General features: G+C 42.6%; 1 protein-coding gene across 4 annotated transcripts in view; it reads right to left on the minus strand.

The window, feature by feature from the left end:
* Positions 1–18,704, minus strand: part of INF2 (inverted formin 2) — a 134,443-nt gene extending 115,739 nt beyond the window's left edge. For 2 of the 4 annotated variants that reach the window (XM_033951722.1, XM_033951723.1), the window contains exon 1: positions 18,067–18,385. The gene's annotated coding sequence lies outside the window, so the exon portion shown is untranslated. Of the gene's footprint in view, positions 1–18,066; positions 18,421–18,587 lie in introns of those variants that run through there. The other 2 variants (XM_033951724.1, XM_033951721.1) reach the window with 2 other exon arrangements.
* Positions 18,705–26,815: the final 8,111 nt, after the last annotated feature.

Below are 26,815 nucleotides of genomic sequence, written 5' to 3' on the forward strand. Positions count from 1 at the left end.
CCTGAGGCAGCAAAGCATCTCCACACTACCACCATTTCACCACATTTGACTGCTGATATGATGTTCATATAGTTCCTACTGTGGAATGTTGTATTTACTTTAAGCCAGACAGAATGAGACCTGTGTTGTCCAATGAGCTCCAGTGTTTGACTCTTCTGCCCATAGAATGTTATCCCAAAAGGCTTGGGGGGGATCATCCAGGTGTGATTTCGCAAATGTGAGACGAGCATGCAGTTCCTTGGATGATGCTCTTGAATGTATTATGACTTCCCGGATGAGCTGTTGTTGCACACTTGAGAGTAATTTTGGCAGGTCAGACACTCCTGGATAGATTCACCACTGTTTCAAGTCTTCTTCATTAGGAGATAATGGCTCTCACTGTGGTTTGGTAGCATTCCAAAGCTTTAGAAATAATGGCTTTGCAGCCTTTTCCAAACTGATTCATTTCAATAACTGTCTCATCTCTTCTGGAATGTCTTTTGATCATGGCAACGTGTTCTTTGTGTAGGTGAAACTTTGTGTAGGTGTAGCCTAATACTTAGTGTAATAGCCTAAGAACCAGGGGAACATAAGAACATAAGAATAGCCTTACTGGGTCAGACCAATGGTCCATCATGCCCAGTAGCCCATTCTCACGGTGGCCAATCCAGCTCACTAGTACCTGGCCAAAGAGTAGCAACATTCCATGATACCAATCCAGGGCAAGCAATGGCTTCCCCTATGTCTGTCTCAATAACTTTTCCTCCAGGAAATTGTCCAAACCCTTCTTAAAACCAACTACGTTATCCGCTCTTACTACAACCTCTGGCAATACGTTCCAGAGCTTAACTATTTCCTCCTGTTGGTTTTAAAACTATTTCCCTGTAACTTCAGAGTGTCCTCTAATCTTTGTAATTTTTGACGGAGTGAAAAATCGATCCACTTGTACCTGTTCTACTCCACTCAAGATTTTGTAGACTTCAAAAACTGTAAAATAACTGGGTTCAATTCCCACTGCAGCTCCTTGTGTCTCTGGGAAAGTCACTTAACCCTCCAGTGCCCCAGGTACAATAAATACCTGTATATGATATGTAAAACTGCTTTGATTGTATCCACAGAAAGGCAGCAGATCAAATCACATCCCTTTCCCCTTTGTGGTGATTACTTCACTCTCATGGTTAGGTTCAGTCCCCTTAGTGTGGTTTAGATTCAACATTGGTGGCTGTAATCAAGCCTGGCTGCATTGAGTCAGCTGACTTAATTAAATGTGGTCACTGGCTGATCAGTTAAGGGGAAGTTAACTTTTCATAGGTGTTAGATAACTCTATGCCTTAAATAAATGGCATAATAATGTAAAAGCTGTGCCGTGTTTACTAAAAATCAATAAAGATTTGAAAAAAAAAAAAAAAAAGAGCCAAAGCAGGGAGGTGCAGGGATACAGTCCAGCATTTCATAAATTGTCTTGCAACAGAAGTACAAGAAGGAGGAGCAAGTTATCAAATTAACTAAACCTGGTGCTGCTTTCAGATGTCTCTCTCTTTCTCTGTTGAAGGACCCAATCAAGCACTAGGTTTTGTCTGGTTAAGGATTGATATGAATAAAATTCTATCTGATTCACTGGTTTTAGAAATGAAAAAAACTCTCTTTTGATTTGCTTTACAGCTTCTCCTACCTAATTTACATGATTTAATCTCAAATATTTTGGCCATCCCTAGTTTTCAGCTTTGTAAACCAAACTCTGTCATTAAAGATCTATATATAGATCAGGTCAGAGGTGCCCCATACTTGGTTCTTGAGGATTAAGTCCACTTCAGTTTTCCATACTGACTATACACAAGACTTGCTTGCATTCAACAGAGGCAGTGCAATCTATGGAAATAGATCTCATACATATTTATTGTGGGAATTCTGGAAACCTAATTGGGTTGTGCTCTTGAGAACTGAGGCCCCTTTTTATTAAGCCATGGTAGAGGTTTCTACCACGGCACAGAGCGCCAAATGCTCCGACACTCACAGGAGTTCTATGAATGTTGAAGCAGTGTCGGCATATTTAGTGCTCCAAGCCGTGGTAAAAACCTCTACCATGGCTTAGTAAAAAGGGGGGTGGGGAAGGGGGTTGAGTTTTGATACACCTGGAAAAGGCCTTTCGTAAATAGTGTACACAGTACAAGTAAAAATTACTGGTATATTCCACAAGCGACCCAAATAATGGTCCTATGAAGATCACAAAACTAGGCATTTTTGACAATAAAATTTAAAATATAATCAAGTAAATATGTCTTAAAAACAAAAGTTTTCAACTTTCTTGCTATCGACAGGAATAAAACAATATAGCAGCAGCTCTAAATTCATTCATTCAGGCAGGGCAAGTACATTGTGAATCTCCTGCTTAATTACATCAATTTTGGTTTTATAATAAGTAGTTAATTCATCTGCAATTGGAGCAGACAAGTTTAGCAAGAAATAACTTGTCAACTGTGCTAAATAAAAATATATGATCACTTGGACTAGTTCCAGTTATCGTAAAGCTAAAAGAGAATTTTATTCTAAACTAAGAATAGATTTTTATAAGCAGCCTGTTTCTCAGCCCATTGTTTTTTCAGTTCTGGTTTGCCTTCTTTTTGCCAAGCATGTTGTACTTTATGGGAGGAGAGTGTTTTGCAGTGGTTAAATCTACAGCCTCAGCACCCTGAAGTTGTGGGTTCAAAACCACACTGCTCCTCGAGACCCTGGGCAAGTCACTTAATCCCCCCAGTGCCCCAGATTGTGAGCCTTGCTGGGACAGACATGGAAAAATGCTTAAGTACCTGAAAAAGTTTATGTAAAACCATTCTGAGCTCCCCTGGGAGAATGGTACAGAAAACTGAATAAATAAATAAATTTATGACACTCCTGTTTTAAATGTAAAAGATTTTCATGGTACCAGGAAGAGAGATTCCTTCCTATTAAAGTTAAATCTTTTCTTCATCATCAGGGATAATTCATTTAACACTCTATTAAAAAAGTTGCTCCATAGCACAGTTTCTAAATTACATTCAGGGGTTTCCAAAGTTGGAGCTAATTCAGTCCAAAATTGAGTCAAATTGTTTATCCTTTTTAAAACTCTGTTCTAAACATGGCCATCTCAGTGTAAAGCCGGCTAAAAAAATAGTCAAACCAGGGATCTGGAGTCCAAGTTACAGAAACCAAGGCATTAGAAAAATGCCAAGATATCTAAATGATGGTCAAGCAGCAAATTCAAGCTTTACAGGGCATGAAAGATGGGTGAATTCCAATTAGGATAGCCACTTGAAGAAACTGATTCATGGTCGACGCAAGCCTACAACAACTGACAATAGTGGCTCTCAAACCTGTCCTGGGTTCTTGTATCATTCTTGGGACCACCAGTCAGTTGGGCTTTTAGGATATTCCTCGTTATCGTCCCCTCAGGTAACTCCGGGTAATCTCCATGTCATTCTTTAAGGAGAGAGGGAAGAATCAGAGTATGAATGGGTACAGCCACTGACCCTCATGCCTTTCATTGAAGAAAGCTGGTGTAGAAGGACTGAGGTTGAGATAGACATTAAAGAATGACATCGGATGGTTGGAACATAAGACCATAAGCATTGCTATACTGGGACAGACTGAAGGTCCATCAAGCCCAGTATTCTGTTTCCAGCCTGGTCACAAGTACCTGGCAGAAACCCAAAGAGTAGCAACTTCCAGAGCTAAGACTGTGATGTCATAATGCCCCATTCCACCAATGCCTAAGAGCAACTTCATCAGTGATGTCACAATGGCTTCATTATCCTGTACTTGGCTCACATAAGAATCAGAGTATGAATGGACACAACCACTGACCCTTAAGCCTTGCATTGAAGAATATTGGTGTAGAAGAAATGAGGTTAACAGCACTAAAAAAAGACATGGGATGGTTTCTCTGGTTATCTGCAGGGATGGGGACAGTGGCAAATTCTGTCACCATGCCATTGCCTGATCCCTGCTTCATATACATGAGACACTCGTATTTACATGCCTGTGAACTCCATTATATGCAAATCTCTCTATGCTTATTCATTAGGAATATCGTAAAAACCCAAATGGCTAGTGGTCCCAGGACCAATAAGAGAACCACTGGCTTATGCAGCTCACATAAGACCATATTATAAGGCAGTCCTAGGGACATGCTCAGCCAGTTAGGTTTTTAGGATACCCGCCATGAATATATATGAGATAGATCTACATACAATGGAGGCAGAATATGCAAATTTATTTCAAGCATATTCATGTTTCCCAAGGACTGGTTAGAGAACCCTCGTTTTAAGGTCTTAAAGAGATTGTAAATAAATATAAAATTGCTGTATTTAGAAAATGCATCATGATCGCATTTAGGTTAGAAGCACAACAGGGAGATAGCAGAGAGGAAACCCAACAAGAAACAAGACATTTAGAGATAGCTGGTCAGGTTAAGAATAGCGTCTTCATGTTGACAGCTGAGGAGACTGTAGACTGTGCTATCTTACGGGCCATGTCAAGGCTAAGACCAGCAAAAGCAGCATTAACCATTTCTAATCCTTGGGTATCCAAGCATGCTGGTATGCAGCCACTGTTTCTGATGACAGGTAAGTGCTCACTGCATTCTTCCTTCTCGTACACAAAATGTATGTATGTTCAGTTTATTTGATATACCGCTTTTCATTACAATTATTGTCGGATCAAGGTGGTTAACACTAGGTGCTTAAAACTTCCCTATCTGTCCAAAAAGGCTCACAATATAACTAAAGCACCATATTAAACATTCATTAACATAGCAAAATATTTTAATTCAGTGCTCACAAGAGGAAAGAGCAAAATTAAATAAACCCTGACAGAAAAAAATAAATAACCCAACAATAAAATAAGATAAGAATATTTAGGAGGATGAAAAAAAAAAAAATCAAAATAGAAAATGAAAAGAAAAAGATTAAGTATGAATCAGATCAAACCAAGAACAATCCTATAGAGCAGAAAGGAGGACTCTGGAGAGGCCCATCATCAACCTAGCCCTGGACTTCACTAGGAAAAAAAAGAGTCGATGGCTGTGTCCCAAAGCAGTCCAAAGTCCAGCCAGCAACATCAAGATCTCCAGCTCAGCGTTCTTCGAGATGCGCCACCCTCGCCGCTCCGAAGAACTGGCGGCTTTCCTGATAGCGGTTCCCAATGGCTTCTTGGCCCTCTTCGGACTCTTTTTCACTCCGGTCGCTATGGCCTTTTTTTTGGTTTCCTGCCCCTGGGAGGGCTCCTCTTCTCACCCTCCAGCCGCTTCCCGTTCAATTTGAAAGAGCCCGAAGTTCCGCTGCCCCTAGTCTGCAGCAGGCAGCCTCCACTCACCAGACTCCTGACTGTTAGCCCCAGGCAGCTGCTGTTTTTCTCCACATTGTAGCCGGATGCCACCAGAGACCAACGTACTCAGCTAGATGTGATGGATTGGTCACCCTTTACACAGAGGTGGTGCTACATGCCACTTGTTCTTATATGAATATATCTCCTCAGTTACAGTCTCTGACTTTGGGCTGTTATGACCCAGGTTCTCTCTTTGTGCTTTAGAAAACCAAAGCAATTTATTTGTATCAGGGGACTGTGAGTTAGATGCAGCCTGCAAAGTGAAGCCCATTTTTCGGACCCACTTTACTTTTCATGTTTCTCCTGAATCCAGTCCATGGAAAACATAGAAACATAGAAGATGACGGCAGAAAAGGGCCACGGCCCAACAAGTTTGCCCACTCTAATGACCCACCCCCTAAATTCTTCCCTGAAGTGATCCCAACATGCTTATCCCATTTTCTCTTGAAGTCCAGCGTGCTGCTGGCCTGAATTACCTGCAGAGGAAGACTATTCCAATGATCAACCAACCTCTCGGTGAAGAAGTACTTCCTGGTGTCACCATGAAATCTCCCACCCTTGAGTTTCAACGGATGTCCTCTTGTCGCCGTAGGTCCTTTAAGAAAAAATATATCCTCTTCTACCTCAATACGGCCCGTGAGATATTTGTACGTCTCAATCATATCTCCCCTCTCTCTACGCTCCTCGAGTGAGTATAGCTGCAACTTACCCAGCCTTTCCTCATACGGGAGATCCTTGAGTCCTGAGACCATCCTGGTGGCCATTCGCTGAACCGACTCCATTCTCTGCACATCTTTTTGATAATGAGGTCTCCAGAATTGTACACAATATTCCAGATGAGATCTCACCAAGGATCTGTACAACGGCATTATAACTTCGGTCTTCCGGCTGACGAAACTTCTTCGGATACAACCCATCATTTGTCTAGCCTTGGATGAAGCTTTCTCCGCTTGGTTGGCAGACTTCATGTCTTCGCTAATGATTACTCCCAAGTCCCGTTCTACAGTGGTTCTTGCTAAGGTCTCACCATTTAGGGTGTAAGTTCTGCATGGATTTCTATTGCCAAGGTGCATGACCTTACACTTTTTGGCATTAAAACTTAGTTGCCAAATTGAGGACCAATGTTCCAGTAAGTGTAGGTCCTGCGTCATGCAATCGGGCACTGAGCTGTTACATTACATTACATTAGTGACTTCTATTCCGCTCGTACCTTGCAGTTCTAGGCGGATTACAAAAGAAGCTAACTGGGCATTTCCAGGAAAAGCTACAGTTTAGGAATTAGGATTACAAAGAAGATAACTGGACATTTCCAGGAGAATTGCAATTTAGGGAGCTGTATACATGGTTGATACTTTGGAGAGAAGAAATTACAAGAGAGGGTGAGACTTTGGGGGGGGGGGGATTTACAAGGGAGGGGAGAGGACAAGGGGAAGAGTTAAGATATCTGGATAAATTTTTTGAAAAGCAGGGTTTTGATTCCCTTTCAAAATGATTTGAAGTCGCTCGTTGTTGTCAGTAAGTTGGAGATGGAGTGGTCAAGTTTCGCTACCTGCGTCGCTAGTAGGTTGTCAAACATCTTCTTGCGTCGAGTTCCTTTGAATGTGGGGTAGGTAAATGGGGTCTGAGTTCTTCTTTGTCTAGTAGTGAGGTTCTGATTTAGGCGGTTGTTTAGGTAAGTGGGGGCAGTGCCATTTAAAGCTTTGAATAATAGACAGTAAAACTTGAATTGAATTCATGCCTGTATTGGTAAGTGTGAGTCTAGGTAGGCAGTGGTGATGTGGCCATATTTTCTTAGTGAGTAGATCAATCTGAGAGCTGTGTTTTGTACAGTATGAAGTTGCTTTATCATGTTTGCAGGGCATGGAAGATAAAGGATGTTGCAATAGTCCAATAGACCTAGGACTAGGGATTGAACTATGAGTTATTGCCTACTATGTTTTCTTTTTTGTGCACAGCATTGCCGAAGGCTGGCAAAGCTAACAGAATTTCCAGGCTCCACTAGTCTGAGGGGCCTTAAACAACCTGGGTCAATCAGAGCCTCATGCCCCTCCCCAGTGCATCCCAGGATGCACCGGGGAGGGCACGCCATTTTGAAGAGGCGGGCCTGCTGGCTGGAGGAAGTAGGCATCCCTCTGGCCAGCCATTGTAAATAAGGTAAGGGGGAAGGGGCGGGAGATCATTGGAGGCACAGGGGGGTGGGGGTGTAGGAGGGAGTGGGCATCTCTCCCACTGCCGGGAGGGGAGGGGTTTGGGGGTGCGTTGCTTTGCGGTGGAAGGGAATGGGCATCGCTCATGCTGATCTTCAATTTGTTTTTTCTTTCTATTATTTTAATTTGTGTGGTGGTGGTGGTAGGCGGGGGGGTGGGGGAGGTCTGAGCTGTCAAACCTTACTTTCCTGTCAGTGCCTGAGCCAATCAGTGCTCAGGCACAGATCAGAAATTAAGGCAACGACAACTCAGACCTCTCAGCAAATTTTGGCTGCAAATGTGGCACAATGAGGTTAGAGAATCACTCGATTATAGAGAATCGCTTGGAACCGGTTTAGCGAGCACATTAAAGGCAGATTTCAGTTTGGAGAATCTGTCCCTCAGTCTAACATAACATAACATCATACTTATAAACTGCGTAACCGTAAGTTCAATGCGGTTAACAAAAGATTAATGACAAAATAACATAAGAATCATATAGCTTAATTCGCCAGATACTTTGCAAAAAGACAAGTTTTCAATTTAGTTCAAAAGTGTTTTAAGAACAAGCACTACGCAACAATGGTCAAAATTCCCTATCATAGAAAGCAGCCTGAAATGCTAATGTATGCTCCAAAGATTTCTTACTCTTACATCCTTGAGCCAAGGAAAAAATAAACAAAGCGTGTGATCCTCTTCTATATTTATAGGATGCTATGAGGAATCTATCAGTCATATAGATTGGAGCAATGCCATACACAACTTTGTAACAGAGCCAACCCGACTTAAACAAAATGCGAGCCTCTACCGGAAGCCAGTGCAACTCGCGGTAGAAGGGTGTACATGATCATATTTCTTTAGACTATAAATCAATTTTACCGCCGTGTTCTGAATTAGTCTAAGCCTAGCCATCTCTTTCTTGGTACATGTTGAATAGACTATATTACTATATTACAGGGGTAGGCAATTCCAGTCCTCGAGAGCCGGAGCCAGGTCAGGTTTCAGGATCTCCACCATGAATATGTATGAGATGGATTTGCATGCACTGCCTCCTTGAGATACAAATCTATCTCATGCATATTTATTGTGGATATCCTGAGGACCGGAATTGCCTACCCCTGCTATATTTCCACAATAACATTTATATCCTTCTCCCCCTAGCAGTTCTACCTTCTTCAGCACAGTTCTAGTTAGTCATCCACAAATCCAGGCCTGGCTCCCAAGTGGGACACTCAGGACTTGGGTCTTTACCTTTGCACTCTTCTGTTCCTTCTCATACAATCCCTGGGCATTTATAGGGTACATTCCTCTGAGCTGGGGCCGCTCCTTACTTTCCTGGGACTCAGCCCAGCCAACACTTTAGGGAGAATCCCTTCACTTGGAGTCTCCTTCCAGATCTCTGTGCTCAGGATCTCTCTTGTCCAGAGGCCTCTCTAACCCTGATAACATTCTGCTCCAGGGCATTTAACCACCTCCTGGCCTGAGCCACACTCCTCTGACATGGTAGGTTAGTGACACCTGTCATAAGGTGGCTAAACTAAGTGAGGGAGTGTTCTTAGGGACCCCTGCCGCTGTATCACTCACTCCCTCATAGACACTTTTTTTTTTTAAATTCAATCATCTTTATTAAAGAGTTTTGTAAAATATACAACAATTGACGCTTGACATAGACACTTTTAAAAAATGGAGTGCTCACTCAGGAGCTGATATAATAATAATCCAAGGCTGTAGACATCTTATGTAAAAACAATACGACTTAATGATCATGTTATCATTATTGGGCACGCTACTTAAATTACAGAGTGAACATAGGGCTCCTTTTACAAAGCCACGCTAGCGGTTTAATGTGCGTAATAGCGCACGCTAATCCGCTGGCTGTGCCAGCTACTACCGCCTCCTCTTGAACAGGCGGTAGTTTTTCGGCCAGCGCAGGGGTTAGCGCGTGATGAAAAGTCAGGCGCATTAAACCCGCAAGCGCAGCTTTATAAAAAGGAGCACATAATCACACATTAAAATTTTTTAATAAAGTGCTCATACCAACCACCAATGGGCTCAATAGATTTGAGCAACGGTAGCCATCGGGACCATCGCAGCACTTATTGAATCCTGTACCACCTGAAAAAGTTTATCACACGACGCTAATTTTTTTTTACTTATCTTTTTCTTGTGTCTTTTATTCGACATTCTTTCGACCACTACACCCACAGGCGTTTCAGATCTTAATTAGTAAAGTCATTATTGTGCAGCCGTTAAAAACAATTACTTCTTGCTTCACTGTTCATTGAACTTGTCTGGAGTTTATCCACCAATCTATTTATCCCAACTGACTTCCTGTCTTGTCCCATTTATATATCTGCACTTGGTCCATCAGTTACATGGTAAGTGTACAAGAGAAAAGCATTAGCATCATATCTGTATTATCTGAATATTCTAATGCGTGTTTTTAAGGTGTTTCATTGGTGTTATGCTGACATTGGATTAGATTTAAGGAACACTTTTTCAAAAAGAAAAACATTTCAAAAAGCAGCAGCTGGACTTTTTCTCACAAAAATGTCTTAAGTTGCGATTTTTCAAAACTCAGAATCCGGGTCATCTATATTAGAGAATGACATGGGGACAAATTTTTCACTGTCCCTTCAGGAACTCAATTTCCCATCCTTGCAAGTTCTGTTCCTGTCCCTACCCCGTTCCATTAGGCTCTGTTCTCATCTGCACAAGCCTCAAACACTTTAAAATCATAAGTAGCAACATTCTAGAGCTCAGACTATGATGTCATAATGCCTCATTCTGCCAATGCCTAAGCTCTGTCCTCATCTGCACAAGCCTCAAACACTTCTAAATCATAAGTGTTCGAGGCTTGTGCGGTTAAGGCAGAGCTTACAGGAATGGGGGCAGGGACAGCGGTAGCGACAAAATGCGCAGATGCAGTATGGGAAAATTGAGTTCCTGCGGGGACAGAGACAGGGACAAATTTGTCCCCGTGTCATTCTCTAATCTAAATTGCAAGGGTTTAAAATCCAGATTTTTTTTGTTGTGATTATGGAACAGAAAAAAGGGTCCAGAGCAAAAAAAGGAAGTAGATTTTTATCTAGACCTGCTTCAGTCATGACTAACCTTCCCTTTTACAAAGCCTTAGCGTGGTTTTAGTGCCGGCTGCGGTGGAAACACCTCCAGTTTTGTAAAGGGGGGGGGAGTCAGAAAAAGGTTCCTTAACTGACAAGTTGACTACTGAAGGGATTATGGCATGACCCCCCTCTCAATTCCCCAGAATTCATATGAGCATTGGAGCTAATACCGGCACGACCGGCCATAAAAAAAGCCCAACACAGCTTCGTAAAAGGGGGTGTAAAGTACATTTCAAATTTCTTCTATTAAAATGAATGTATGAAATAAAGCGATAAAGTCTAGAAATGGGGGGGGGGGGGAGGGTGCCTAAATGAACTGCAAATTTTTGCCGTGTGCAATCCCTACAAATTTGCCGCTGTTGGGCCAAATCCAGTCAGGTTTTCGGGATTTCCCCAATAAATATTTTATTTTATTTATTCAATTTTTCTATACCGTTCTCCCTGGGGAGTTCAGAACGGTTTACATGAATTTATTCAGGAACTCAAGCATTTTTCCCTGTCTGTCCCGGTGGGCTCAAAATCTACCTAATGTACCTGGGGCAATGGGGGGATTAAGTGACTTGCCCAGGGTCACAAGGAGCAGCGTGGGTTTGAACCCATAACCCCAGGGTACTGAGGCTGTAGCTTTAACCACTGTGCCACACACTCCCCTGACATTGAAAGCAGTACATGCACATAGATCTCATGCATATGCATTGGGGAAATCCTGAAAACCTGACTGGATTCGGCCCTCGAGGAGGGACTTTGGAGACCCCTGGTCTATGGTGTCAAAGGCTGAGGACAAATCCAGTGAAATAGAACTACTGAGTTATGGTGCTCCAAGTGATATACGATGTCGGTAACCAGTCCGATAAGTGATAATTCATTGGAGTGGTGTTTTCGAAAGCCAGTTTGGTTAGGGCGAAGTACATTAGTACTTTCCACAAAGTCGGAAATTTGGGAAAACACAATCTTTTCGGTTACTTTGGCTAGAAACGGTATGTTTGAAATGGGACGGTAGTTAGATATTTCGGAGGCAGTAGTTTTGAAGTCTTTAATTGAAGGGTAAAGCGTTACCTCTTTCCAGAGTTTTGGAACAGAACTGGATGTAAGGCTAGTGGATATGAGATCAAGGGTTCCTTTTACGAAGCCGCGTTAGCGGTTTAACGCACGTAATAGCGCGTGCTAATTTGCTGGCCGCGCTAGCCGCTACCGCCTCCTCTTGAGCAGGCGGAAGTTTTTCAGCTAGCGCGGGGGTTAGCACGCGCTAAAAATGTGCGTGCGATAAAGCCGCTAATGCGGCTTCATAAAAGGAGCCCCAAGTGTATATGGACCGAATATTGTTTCAGTATGAGCGGAGGAATAGCCTCAGAACTAGAGCCCTTTATATTCATAGTATTGATGGTCTTTTGAATCTCCAGAAGCGAAGGAATTTTAAAATGAGAACATTTAGATTGAAATAGGTTAGAATTCTGCGACAGAAGTCTGTCTCAGAAGTGTGTCTCAGTCTGAGACAGAAGTGATGTTAAGGTTTTAAAAAAAAAAAAAATTAATTTTTCATTGAAATTTAATTGAAATTTTACAAATAAAAAAGTATAAGAATAAAACAAAACAATAAGCTGCAAATACCAAAATATACATGATAATATGCAAAATATAGTACAGTTAATATACAAATCTTAATTTTATCAGTGAAATAATCGGCCAGAGATTGTGCGGAAGGTAGATGTAGTGAATCACGCTGTTTTTGATGATTAGTAGAGGCGGGTGGAGAATAGGAGAAGTGCCAACACTTCACCAAGACAGGACGGTCCACTCTCCTGCTCCACCCGCTATGCCACTGAACACATACATCTTTATTTTGGTTACACTCCCTCTTTCAAAACATCTCTGAGCCTACTTTTCTGAGGTTAATATTTTCTGTGTGTTTGTTCTAGGTCTGAATAAGCATCACTCCAGTTTGCATATTCTATCATGCATATTCATGGTGGATTTGCTGAACGCATGACTGGTTGGGAGTCTTTCAGGAAAGATTTAGTGCACAGCCGTTTTTTTGGTTGAGACACACCCAATGGTGCTAAGACCATCTGAAACATAGATGCAGTGGAGTACCAAGGTGGGGGGCTGGAGGGGGGGACAGTCCGCCCTGGGTGCATGGCCCAAGGGGGTGCACAGCTGGCCACTCACCGTGGAATAGGCTGCCACCAGGGAAAGGCTGTCATTGCCGTCATCAGAAACAAGCCGGCACCGAGTTCTCCCTCCCTGCTTCTCTTCCCCACTAGCCGACCAACTCTAGCCGTCCAACATAATTCTGACGTTGGAGAGGACGTTCTGGGCCAGCCAATCACTGCCTGGCTGGCCCAGAACGTCCTCTCCGACATTAGAATTGACGTCGGGCAGCTAGAGATGTTGGTCGGCCCCGCGGGGAAGAGAAGCAGGGCGAACTCGGTGTTGGCCTGTTTCTGATGGCCAGTGGCAGCCTTTCCCCAGAGGCGGAGGGCAGCAGCATGTTTCCCAATGGCGGTGGCATGGGGGAGGGCAGGGAGAAAGAAAGAAAGGGGGGGGAGACAGGGATCCAGAAAGAAAGAAAGGGGGCAGGGTGAAAGAGAAAAAAAATGGGGCATGGGGAGAGAGAGAGAAAGATAGACATAGAGAAAGAGAGGGGGCATGGAGAGAGAAAGAAAGAAGGGGACAGGATGAAACAAAGAAAAAGTTGGATGAGGGAATGAGGTCTGGAGGAGAGGAAGCATACGGGAGGCTGAAAGAAGGGAAGAAATATTGGATGCACAGTCAGAAGAATAAAGTGCAACCAGAGACTGATGAAATTACCAAACAAAGGTAGGAAAAATGATTTTATTTTCAATTTAGTGATCAAAATGTGTCTGTTTTGAGAATTTATATATGCTGTCTATATTTTGCACTATGGCCGCCTTTTACTAAACCGCAATAGAAGTTTTTAGCGCAGGGAGCCTATGAACGTCGAGAGCAGCATGGGGCATTCAGCCCAGCTCCCTGCGCTAAAAACCGCTATCGTGGTTTAGTTAAAAGGGAGGGGGAGTATTTGTCTATTTTTGTATAGTTGTTACTGAGGTGACATTGCATAAAGTCATCTGCCTTAACCTCTTTGAAAAACCGCAGAATATAAATGATAATTAACATTTTCTCTGCATACAGTGTGCTTTGTGTTTTTAAAATTTTATTGTTGGTAGATCATTTTGACTTGGCCACGAAGGTAAGGGGGAGGGAGGGAGGGGAGCTGCTGAAAGACATCTAGTATTCCTTGCAGGCTTGACTGTGCAGGGAATTATTTTTGTAAAATCATGTTTTGTTATGTGACTAGCATTATTTAGACTTTAATTTCTATGAATGAATAGAATGAAGATGATATAAAATTACTTGCTTGTTTTTATGTGCGTGCGCTGAAGGAAAGTGGAGAGAGAGTGGGCTGAGGACGCTGAAGGGAAATGGGGAAGAGAGAGTGGGGAGAAGACGCTGATTTATAAATTGACAATAGTACAGAATATTGTTTCTTTTTATACTTTAATATATGTTTCTTTTTATACTTTAATATAATAAATTCAATATAAAACAATTCAAGGCATGTGTGGATGGAATCAGGTGGTTTGTGGGGATGAGGACCGAGTTTATGGGGATTAGTCCAATAAAATGGTATTTTCTTATTTCTCATTATTTGTTTTATTTTTATTTGTTAATTTGTAAAGTGGTGATTGTTATGTATCAGTTTTTTCAAATTTACATCTACTGTCTTTATATTTTGCACAGTATTAGAGGACATGTATTACTGTTTTTGTGGTGTTGTAGTGTTGCATTGTATGCAGAGTCTGGTTTCTTGGCGGTTCAGTTTAACTTTTGTCTACATATTTCTATTTTTAGTTTGTGATTATTCCATATTGGGCAAGGGTGTATCTGTCTGTGTGTATGAAAGGGACATGGCTTTCTGATAGCATCGACTGTACAGGATCAATTGACTGTGCAGGATCTGGTTTGTTTAGTTTTACAATGTATGTGTTAGTGTTCTAGTGCTCACTGCAGTGTTTAAGATGCTGCATTTTTCTAGGTACACTCTTGTTGTGCGATATGTAGATTGTTACTAAAAATCATATTTTTCATATAGATGGGAGGGTGTCAAAAAATGATGGGCCCTGGGTGTCACATATGCTAGGTACGCCACTGCATAGATGCATTTTATGATTTATTATTGCTTCAAAGCATGGGCTTTATCCTAAGAGATATAAAAATCTGAAAAGAAAGGAGATCTTAGTAATTGCCTTGTTTAATCTTCTAATCTGATTTTTTTATTTTTTTGTTGCTAAGTACTATTGTTCCAAAAGTTATCTTTCACAAACCACACCCATATTAGCCTTAGAAGTTCTGCCAAATTGCTTAGCTGTGGATGACTGGAAGCTAAGAATTAGAAAGCATTTCCTTACACATTGCCAGATATTGTTGAGCAGATTACAAAACTCAAGTTGATTGCTCAGTCCCTCCTGAACTTAATTGATTTAACTGTTTGCTTTAAGATAAAATCCATTTCAGTGTGTCTTAACTTCCTTTCTCTTCCTCTGGTGAATCATGTAAAGTTGTAACTTCCTTGGAATTCTGGTGAATGGGAGACAGTAGTCTGGATTGTATCTCGCACAAAGCAGGTGTCACCTGGCTTGAATGTTTTAGGATGTGGATATCAGATTACACATTCTGTCACCCTAAAACCAAGGTGGATTTCTCTCCAGAATTAGGATGCATGGCAGAAAGTGATTTAGAAATTTCACTGTACAAGGGGACATAGCACTGGATCCTGTTCACTAACCATAGCTTTGAGAAAACGAACTGCATGGCACGTTGTGACATTAATTTGCAGGGTTATCAGCAACGAGCATTATTTTAAAACAGAATGATGGGCTCACGGTGAAATGAACAGGGTTCTGCTGCCATCGTGTTTATTTACATTAGAGAGATTTCTATTTCGCCATTAGGTACCTTGCGGTTCAAGGTGGGTTATGGAAGATTTATAGAAGGTGGTGTACAAAGAAGATATCTGGTTATTTCCAGGAAATAATAGAGAGATCAGGTAGTTTCGGGGAGTCGGGAAGTTAATGGGGAGAAGGAGGGAATTTGTGGAATTAAGATTTTTTCAGGGATTTCTTGAAGAGTATAGTTTTTATTTCTTTTCTGAACATCTTGTAGTCTGGGGTTGTTATTGGCAGATATGTCAAGGTGTGTGTGTTGGGAGGGGGAGGAAGGGACTGGCTTTTGTTTGTGGTTTGTATCTGTGTCTTCAGTGTAGCAGTTGAGTGGAAGGATGTTAAGCCACACCCTCATGTTACACGTTCTCAATCTCAGCTGAAAAGCTAAAAAGGGACCAAAATGAGTCATAGCCCAGGCCTTATGCTTGCACCTTAGCAAAGAGGCTACAATTCAGGGAACAATCAATGTAGATAAGCAGAAACCAGCCTTTACCAAAGAAAGCAAAATGTCAGTCAGTTGTTGTCAAAGATAATATACGAGCAATGTTATAGCTTAGGAGTCACGGTACCAATTTAAGAGCCAGAGCCGCTCCCCCCCTTAATTAAACAGACAGTACATTTTAGTTTGTTATCCATGTTTATCAAACAGTATGCTTAAATGCTAAATTACATACAAATGTTTGTAATATTATTGAAATAATGCATAATAATAATAATACCCTAAGCCAGGGGTGTCATAGTCCCTCCTCGAGGGCCGCAATCTATCGGTTTTCAGGATTTCTCCAATGAATATGCATGAGATCTATTTGCATGTACTGCTTTTTTGGATGCTAATGGATCTCATGAATATTCATTGGGGAAATCCTGAAAACCCGACTGGATTGCGGCCTCGAGGAGGGACTTTGACACCCCTGCCCTGTATTACATATAAACCCAGTTGGGGGGGGGTCTAGGTCCTCTTCCCAGCACAAACCCTGTTATTCACCAGTCCTGACTCCTGCAGAGCGAGCACTGACAAGTTCCCCATTTCCAAGAGGGTACATTCAAGCCAGTCATGAGTTTCTGACATCCCTATCCTGGTGCATCATAGGGCATGCGCTAATTCAACGGGTAAAATCAGGGACTAGAAAATTGACATGTACGTTCAAACCCAGGAATGGCCAGAAAGTCTCTCTTCTAAACTAGGCAACTAGGCAGCTCTGCAGGTCATGGCATAGGAAGGGGTGGGGGCAGACCTCCCTGGGTGCCATCTTGATGGGGGCGCCGGCACCTCTCCGCCCCCCCTCACACCATGCCCATGCCCCCCCCGTATCTCTTTAAATCTTCGCCAGTGCGAGCAACTACACTGGCCTGCTGCTTGCGCCAACCTGGCTTCCAGGACACGGGGCCAGGATGTGACATCAGAGGGAAAGCCAACGGCAGAAGGCCGGAGAAGCTGCTCGCGCTGGCGAAGATTTAAAGTTGTACAAGGGGCAGAGAAGGGAGGGCTTGAGTATGGCGTGAGGGGTGCGGACGAAGTGGGTGGGGGTTGCCACCTCCTCAGGCACCTCCTACCCTCGCTACCCCACTGTCTGCAGAGCAGCTGATGGGCTCAGGAATTACCTTCAAGCCACTGTGAAGGCAATAGCACTCCACAAGGGTGTGCACCTGCCAAAATGTAATGCCAATTACACGATTTTGAAACACACCCCAAGCACATTGCATGGAATGAGGTAAACAAGCGACTGTTTTTTCCATCCAAACATATTTCTTTAAAACACAATGAACTGCAAAGGCGACTCAAACTCTGTTCACAAGTCTAACAGGTAGGCTGGGTATATTATTCCACTTTTCCAGCGGCTGAAGGAATTTGACCAGGCGCCTCATGACCCTGGATGACTCGTCCCAGCTCCTCCCTAAACACCCCCCCCCACCCCTTTGAATTTCACTTCACTAATCAGATATCGAAGTTTGTGTGTTACATAACCGAAGTGATTTTTAGAAACCCCCCCCCACGTCCGTGGCAACTTCTACTGCTTTGGATTTTAAAACAATCTGGAATAGATCTACAGTATTTTTATTTTTAAAACGCGATTTAGTTGGACTGCCAAGGTCGAGGGGGGAGACCCAAATCCCCGCGGCCGAGTGGTCACGACGCAGCTGCTGAGTCCGAGGGGAAATCTTGTGACTGCCGGACGATCTTACTAAAGAACTGGAAGATCGTGTTACTGAGCCGAGCTTAATTAACCTGGATTTCGTATTATTGGTAAAGTAGAAAAACCTATCCTGAAACACTTAAACAAGAACTATGTTAGATCTTGGGAGCAGAAGGACGATTAATAAAAGCCCCGCGCACCAAGAGGAGGTTGGGGGAATAAAAAAAACAACCCCTTGACAGTTGTGTTTTTGGGGGGGGCAGGAGATACTGACTTCGTTTCTGATTCCCCAGGAAAGGGCTCGAATTGTACTCACAGTCTCTGGGTTTTCGTGCCGAGCAGTCTCTTCTTCTTCTCTCGGTCGCGCTGAGGGGTGAAGGGCAGCCCAGTACGTGGCTAGTGAAAGCCAGAAAGTGGCCAGCCCGTCCGGCGCGAGGAGGAAGAGCGATGGCTGCCCGCGGCGATCGGGTGGGAGGCAGAAGTTGGGCTGGGCGTGGAAGGGAGGGAGCTTGACTCACTCCACGTGTCGGCGAGCGGATCTCCACCTCATTTCCCCGCCCTGGCTCTGTCTCAAGGGCTGGGAAAGCCTCCAGCGATCGTCCTCTGCTCCATCGGCTGGTCTCAAACTAAAACCCGGGCCACATTTTGGATGTGTAGGTACTTGGAGGACCTCAGAAAAAAAAATAGTTAATGTCTTATTAAATAAATGACAATTTTGCATGAGATAAACTTTATAAATCTTTCCTTTTGGCTGATATTAATATTGTGATTTATAGCTAAAGAGACATATGATCAAGAAACTGTTTTATTTTACTTTTGTGATTATGATAAACATACCGAGGGCCTCAAAATAGTATCTGGCGGGCCGCAAGTTTGAGACCACTGCCTTATCTCTACCCCTGCGGCTGGGAAGCTTTTTCCTCAGTATCTCCTGTCGATCGCTGTCTGTCTGAGCCGGGCCCTGCCTGGAGCCCAGGAAATGCCAGGAATTCCCTTCTCCCACGTTTTGTCTGCCCACTGCAACAAGTGACTTCCAGACTGAGATGAAAGAAAATATTCAGAGCTAGTGCGAGGGCATTGGGCCCCCCTAAGTGATCTTTCAGCCTTAACGCCCCATCCCCCCAAGCCATTTACCCAGGTAAATGGTCTATTTCGAACTGCCCACCCTTCATGTAGGTAAAAGTAGGCATTGGTGGATCTTGGATCTCCTGTTTTGCTTTGACTGTAACTGCTCTTTGATACCCCTCAGAAGCTGCTGCCTTAGGCAGCTGCCTAGCCTTAGGTTATGATTGGGTCCGTCCTGCCCCTATTGAGCAAAAAGGAGAGCAAAAGAAATTCAAGGATTGTGATATTGAATTGGAGGGAAGGAGCACTTTACGAAGAAGATCGCAGATACCTGGGATAACCTTATAGCAGGCAAAAGGGCTATTGTTGTGGTGTACAGGTGGGTACAGTAAATTTTGGGTGGGTTTAGGAGGGCTCACCATACAATGTAAGCAAGATATACCCCTTCCTTTACAAAGCCACACTAGCGATTTTAGCGCCGGCCGCTGCGGTAACAGCTCTGATGCTCGTAGAAATTCCTATGAGCGTCCGAGCTGTTACCGCCGCAGCAGGCGCTAAAAACACTACATTCCATTAGTGACTTCTATTTCGCCGGTACCTTGCAGTTCAAAGGCGGATTACAAAAGAAGGTAACTGGACCTTTCCAGGAAAATTACAGTTTAGGGCGCAGTTTACATAATTGAGTTTATGAAGGGAAAATTAATAGAGTGGAGGAGGCTTTGAGGGGGAATTTACGAGGGGGGGGGAAGAATAAGGGGAAGTGTTTTGGTGTCTAGATAAATTTTTTGAATAGCAGGGTTTTGATTTCTTTTCAAAATGATTTGAAGTCAATCGTTGTAGTCAGCAAATTACAGATGTGGTAGTCAAGTTTCGCTGCTCGCTAGTAGGTTGTCATATATCTTGTGCTGAGTACCTTTGAATGGGGGGTAGGTAAATGGGTCTGTGTTCTCCTTTGTCTAGTTATATTGTTCCAGTTAAAGCGATTGTTTAGATATGTGGGGGCACTGCCATTCATTACTTTGAATAATAGACAGTACAGTTTGAATTGAATTCGCGCTTGTATAGGTAGCCAGTGAGAGTCAAGGTATGCAGTGTTGATGTGGTTTTGTAAAGGAGGGAGATAGTGACATCTGTACCAGGGACATTTTTTTTTTTTTTTTAAATCTTTATTAATTTTCAAAACTACAACAGTGCAATACAACCAATACAACTCATAGAAATACAATAAAAACACATTCATCTTTCTCAGGTTCATAATCATCCTTCCCCACCCACCCAAACAATTATCATTCCGTATAACAAACATATATTATCATAAATATCCTATCTATTCTGAATAATGATATCTTCACATTCATTCCAATTATAAATATTCAAAAATCAATTTATGACATAAAGAATCCCTCTCCCCCCCGCCCTAGATATGTACCATAGTAAAGAACAAACTGATTCGCAGTCAACAAACAATTACAATGAGGTAACATAAGATGCCAATGGGCCCCATATTAATTTAAATATATTACCATGTCCTAAATTTTACCAGGGACTTTTAATGTGAAATTCACTACAGTTACTTCATAGAAGAAGAGTCCCTCTGCTAAGCTGAGCTGTCTGAACAGTTTGCTAAGAATGCAGGCTGCCTAGACGAAAACTTGCTTTTGTGCATTCTTCATGTGGATGTATATAGTTGAGAATGGCCAAAAAAGACAGATGTACTAAGGACCAAATCATCTACATAAATCATTCTAAAAAAAAAATAAAAAATAGATAAACATCTTGTTGTTTCGAGAATGGACATTTTCTCTACTGGATTTCTGGATGTCTTTCCCAAAACGTCCAAACTCGGATGTCCTATCAAAAATGCCCCTCCACACCAGTATTCTATAATGGTAGAGTTGCGTGCCAAATCTGTTGTAGATCACTTGAGTAAGTCTGCCATTACACGCCCAACTTTAGGCACCATTTATAGAATTTTGTTTCGCCAATTGGGTTGGGCATTAAGACTCTCTACTCCCCCCCCACCACCACATGGTAAAGGTTCAGCCTTAATTTTTAGCTGAGATCTTAGATATGACCTTAGTTAAAAAGAGGCCGAGAAGTAAGTGACTTTATGCACGCTGAGTCAGTGCTGTTTCTAAAAAGATTTACTCAGCTCAACAGACCCTGCAGCAGAGCTAAAGGACACTTGGTGCATGGCCGCACAAAGAGATTTGATTTTATTGCCTCTTCAAAACATTCCCAAACTGAATGTTATGCTTTTGCCCTCATCTTCCTGCTTTAATACCATAATGTTGACTTAAGTAACAAATAGGGCCTTCGTATAGTAAATTGGCACCTCAATGCCATGTGATTAGTGCCAATTCTATGATGGCATCTTGCACCAAGAGTCCAGCATGAAATATTAGTATAAATTGACATTGGCATGCCCATGTGCACTAAGGGCTGGATTCTATAAACACCTATATTGGCGGTGACTACAAAAATGGCCACTGGCCACATGCCAGTCATGCTTATGTGCCGTTAACAGAATCATGGCTAATGATGCCTAAGAAAAAACTTAGATGCCTGCAATGTAGGCCTGCATTTTACCGGCCTACATAGTCTGTTATCGAGAAAGACATGGGGCAAGTCACTGCTTACCCTGGATTGGTAGCATGGAATGTTGCTACTCCTTGGGTTTTGGCCAGGTACTAAGGATGTAGATTGGCCACCATGAGAACATGCTACTGGGCATGATGGACCATTGGTCTGACCCAGTATGGCTATTCTTATGTTCTTACGTGAACCAAGTATAGGACAGGCAAGCCATTGTAACATCACTGATGAGGTTGGCTCTGAGGCATGAGGCATTATGACATCACAATCTCAGCTCTGGAATGTTGCTCTCATTGGGGTTCCAGAATGTTACTATTCTTTGAGATGCTGGAATGTTGTTATTCTTTGGGTTCTAGCCAGGTATTGGGGACCTGGATTGGCCACCATGAGAACAGGCTACTGGGCTTGATGTACCTTTGGTCTGACCCAGTAAGGCTACTCTTATGTTCTTATGACCTACATTGCAGGCATCTAAGTTCTTTAGTGAATCACGCCTAATGGCACCTCTAAGTCCCGCTCTGCCCCTAACCACAGCCACTTACGCGTAAGGCACCGTTAGGCATCCTGATGTTGAAGCGTTAACAGCACTTACACTGTAGACACCTCCCAGCGCCTACTTTTTAAAATGCGTTTTTAATTGGTTTTAAACAATGCATTTAATTACCACACCAATTAAAGCCATCTAACTTAGGGTGCCATTTTTTAGAATATCATCCTAAGTGTTCAGATAAGTAAGTGTTAGTTCTGCATTCATGATAATTCGATGGGACTGGTGCAATGATAATAATTTTTTTTTTTTTTTTTAATAAGTGTAAAACGATCTATTTGAGCACTTTAGGAAATATCTTTTTGATTGGTTATTAATTGGGTTATTGTGTTACCCTCCAAGGTTTGGAACATCATAGCCCAGCCATGTTTTCCCCCTTGCAGTTAGTTGCTATGGGGCTCATAATAGAAAAAGAAATACGTCTAAAAACCCGCCTAAATCGGCACTTGGACAATCTAAAAGTCAGATCATCCAATCACGGATGATCAAAACAGGTTTGTTAGACGTATCCAGGGACTTTAGGCCTCTGAATGCCGCCGTGCGTCTAGAGCTGAAAGGGTTTTTTTTTTTTTTGAAGAGTGGTTAGGACGGGATGTGGCCTGACCTAGACTTACGACCTCTTTTACAAAGCCACGCTAGCGGTTGCGCTAACAGCACCAAAGGGCTTTGAGTGCTGTTGTCGCGCGGCTTTGTTAAAGAGGCTGTTAGTCGTACTGCAGGAATAATCGAAAGTTTTACGAAGCTGCCTGGACTGGACTTGTATGTTGTGACTTCGGCAATAGAGGGTCTAGGTGCCCAGAAGGTATCCAGAGAGACCAGATAACCACTACAGACATAAAGTACAGACCTCCACACACTCCCCCAGTGATCACTGACCACCCCCCCACACCGCCATAAAAATCGGAATAAAAAAAGTACATACCTGTCTCCAGAACATCAGCACCTGGCATAGGAAAGCCTAGTAGAGCTGCACAGAAGTGGCTTAAGTAGTCTGGGGGGTGGAGGGGGTGGGCTAGTGAACCATAGAGAGGAGGACCCAGGCCCATAAACCACTCTAACCACTGCTTTCATGATGGAAAATGTGAGTCCACCAAAATCCCCCCCCCCCAAACCCTACTGTACTGCCATATAGGTGGCACCTGCAGCCATAAGGGGTATTGGGTTTGTAGACAGGTGGGTATAGTAGGTTTTGGGGGGGCTCACAACGACCTGCAAGGGAGTTGTGAGATGTTTATGTGGGACCCTTTTTGTGAAGTTCACAGCAGTGCCTTGTAAGGTGCACTATTACTCTGTTGCATTGTGCTGGCCAGTCCATCACTTTGTTGACCCCTCCCACGTTCAAAAGGTCTTGTTCTAGGCATTTGGGACTTGGATGATTATTTGGACAAGAATGTGGTATAAAGACAGACGTACTAGCGGTCTCGACGATCAAACAGCTGGACGCAGAAGTAGATGATTTTCAAAAAAATAATTTGGGGACGTATTTTTCGAGAATGGACTTTGGACACTGCCGACTTATGGCGACTAGCACCATAGGGCCAAAATGGACTTAGACTTTTGTTTTGATTATGCCCCTCCACGGGACTTAGGTGCTACCAAATAGAATATCACCTAGTGCGCATAGGTGCCTGTCAGTCAGCGGACCATTGATGTGCCTACATGGCAACTTATAGAATTTCCCCCCAAAGAAACAATTGCCTTTGTCATTTTACAAAGAGAACCTCTTCCCATCTCTTGAATATCTCTTCTTTTTGAGGGGCCCTTTTAAACTGCAGAGCCTTAGCTCGTCCTTGCATGGGGTAAAATGGCTGATTCTTAAATCTTCCCCATTAATGGCCATGCACTAATTTTCCACTAGCACGTGAACATTAGCATGTGAGCCCCTAAGCTACCAATTACGTAGGCAGTAAGGCCCCAATTCTCTATAGGGCGCCAATTTCGGCAGCCGATGATCACACGTCAATCATGCGATGGAACCCCATAGAGAATCGTGCCTCCGTGAAAGATAGACACGGGAAATGTAGGCCAGGGTTTTCCAGGCCTACAATTCCAGTGCCTATCTTTGTTGTGAATCACGCCTACAAAGGCGTTTTAGCCGCCTAGCGCCACTACTGGCATCAGCCACATCCATAGTGGCATTAGGCAGCCTAAAGCGCCTATGTTAGCGCAATTCCAGCGTGCATTATTTAGGTCCCAGTAGGCACTTTAATGGTGCATTTTGGTTTTTTTTTGTTTTTTTTTTTGCTGTTTTGAATGGCGTTTGTTAATTAACTTAGGTGCCAATTGGGCATCATTTCTAAAATTTCCCCCTAAGGACTCGCATGCTAATCCTATGCTAATTGATTAGTGCACAGCAATGTAGCTGTGCTAGCTAATTAGTGCAGAACATGCCCACTCTCCACCCTGGACCCACCCCAGTGCTAAAAAAAATACATTTTCTTTTTTAACACATGGGCAGTGTATGTACATGCAAAAATTACCCTAGAGGTGTGAGTGTGCCCTACGGTAAGCTTTTTTTTTTTTTTTTCTGTGGTAAGCATGCATTAGCACATACCACAGCTTACTAAAAGGACACCTAAAATTTCTAAGTCTCACTTAGGGGTCCTTTTACTAAGGCGCTCTAGTGCGTCTTAGTGCGCGCTAAAAATTAGCGCATGCTAACGCGTTCATTATATCCTATGGGCACGTTAGCATTTAGTGCATGGTAAGACGCACTAGCGTGCCGCCTTAGTAAAAGGACCCCTTACGGATCCTGAGGGGGGATGCAACAAATTGCATAACAATAAAATAGTCAAATATAAATATGATAAAAATAGACGATAAAAAAAACAGAATTACATCAAAAACATTTAGCATAAATTAGTATTATTGCTGTGTTCATCCAGCACAGAAATAAAGGTTTATAAGTAAAAAGGAACGAGCGAAACCCTTTAATTGGACTGCCTTAGCACGTTTTCTGACTAGCTTTTGGGCTCTGGTTGATCGCAGCAGATGAGCTGGTGGAAGGCACAGACTCCAGAAGTGGATCGTAGCTTCAGAATGAACAGCCTCGCTCTCAGCAGGAGCGCTCGAGCCTCTTTAGACTTCCAGTTTTTCATTATGTACCTAACTGCTGAAAGAGAGAAAAATCAGAGATTAACTTGAGAAATTTTCGCTTCTTACAGACTGTATGCAGCATTTCCGCGTAAAATGCTAAACATAGTTCTAAATGTGTTTTGTCAATCGTTGATTAATATGTTTTCACAAAACACAAGTTATGGTTGCTCCAAGGGGGTAATTGCATAACAAGATACCAATGTTAAACAGTATCGAATTTGTCTTCTGATAACAGTCTTGAATCTGGTTCAAAATACTTGTTCTGACGCATAAGTCCTATTACCTAGGGAAATCTTCTTATCTATCCTCTTTAACTCTTCCCGTACCCTCACTCTCTAGTCATGGTGCAAGGACTTGTGCCACTGGGGCTTGCGCACATCTGTGAAGCTGAAAGCTATGCCGTCGGTCGTTTCACTACCAGCAGGGCCTCCCAAGGCAGACAAGTTTCAGCGGAGACGTCAGACTAACGATGTACCACCCATCTGGGAAGCAGCAGATGGGCAGTGTTGGAGCTACAAGATCGCGTTTGATGCAACGACATTAAATTTATACTGCACAGAAGAAAGGCCCGGCAATCTACTTCTGTATTCTGCCATGAAAACTTGATGACAACATCAAGTCTCTAGGACTGGAACTCGAGTCAATAGCACCTAACAATACCCTCGGTCTCTATGTTCTCCTGACTCTAATCAACTGGTATTTCCTCAGTCCAAGTTGACACGCTGAATCTATCCATCACTCAACATTTTTCTTTCGCTCACCAAAACTCTGGAATGATCTTCCTAATATCCGTAATGAAGTATCCCTCCGCAGATTTAAAATACTATTGAAGTCCCACTTTTAAAAATATCGAATGGCCTTTTTCATGGTTGATTAATTTTTTTTCCCCAACAACGGACTGAAGGTTATAGAGCTTTGGATGACTGGTTACGCTGTTTTCGATTGTTTTTGCTTCGTCTGCTATGTCCCTTTCCTCTCTTCTTGGGGGGTTCTTTTCCTTCTTTGTGTGTTCTAGAATTTACACCACCTTGATCTACTACCTAGGAATGGTGGTATAGAAAGTTTGAATAAGCATAAATAAATGCCCATTGTATGCCGGTTTTATGAAGGCCCAGTTTGGGTGGTATCTGAAAGAGAAAGCTTTTATTTTGAAGATAAGCAAATGTAATTTGGCTATTTAGTAAAGATCACTAAGCCGAAACACAGGCTTAGCACACAAGAAAAGGCTTACTGCAATATGCCTGTCAGCATATGCTTATCATGCACTTTGTATTTTTTTTCATGAAGGGTGTATCATGGGTGGGGAATGATTGTGGAAGTGTTTTTATGTTCTATATGTAGAAAAAATTGTAATGACTCCTGGACTAGTAATTAGTGTTAATATCATTTTTGTAACTACTGTCATTCAAAATGCTTTACACACCAAACAAAACAATTATATTTGAAATAGAATAAAAAGAATCACAGAAGTAAACAATTAGAGAAATGTTCATAGTAGCAAAATAATGCATATACATTTCCAAATGAATAACTTGAATCAAAGTACAAAAATATTTTTAAACCTTGCCTGCAAATAAGAAGGGATGGAGATCGCCTCATCTGAAATTGATCTGATGGACCATATGACCTGCATATGAGTTTGAACCGATTACAAAATCGTCTGTAGTACCTGAAGATTGGAGGGTGGCCAATGTTAACGCCAATTTTTAAAAAGGGCTCCAGGGGCGATCCGGGAAATTATAGTCCGATAAGCTTCACTTCA

The sequence above is a fragment of the Geotrypetes seraphini genome, chromosome 7 (genome assembly GCF_902459505.1).
Source record: "Geotrypetes seraphini chromosome 7, aGeoSer1.1, whole genome shotgun sequence".
In the NCBI taxonomy this organism is placed as follows: domain Eukaryota; kingdom Metazoa; phylum Chordata; class Amphibia; order Gymnophiona; family Dermophiidae; genus Geotrypetes; species Geotrypetes seraphini.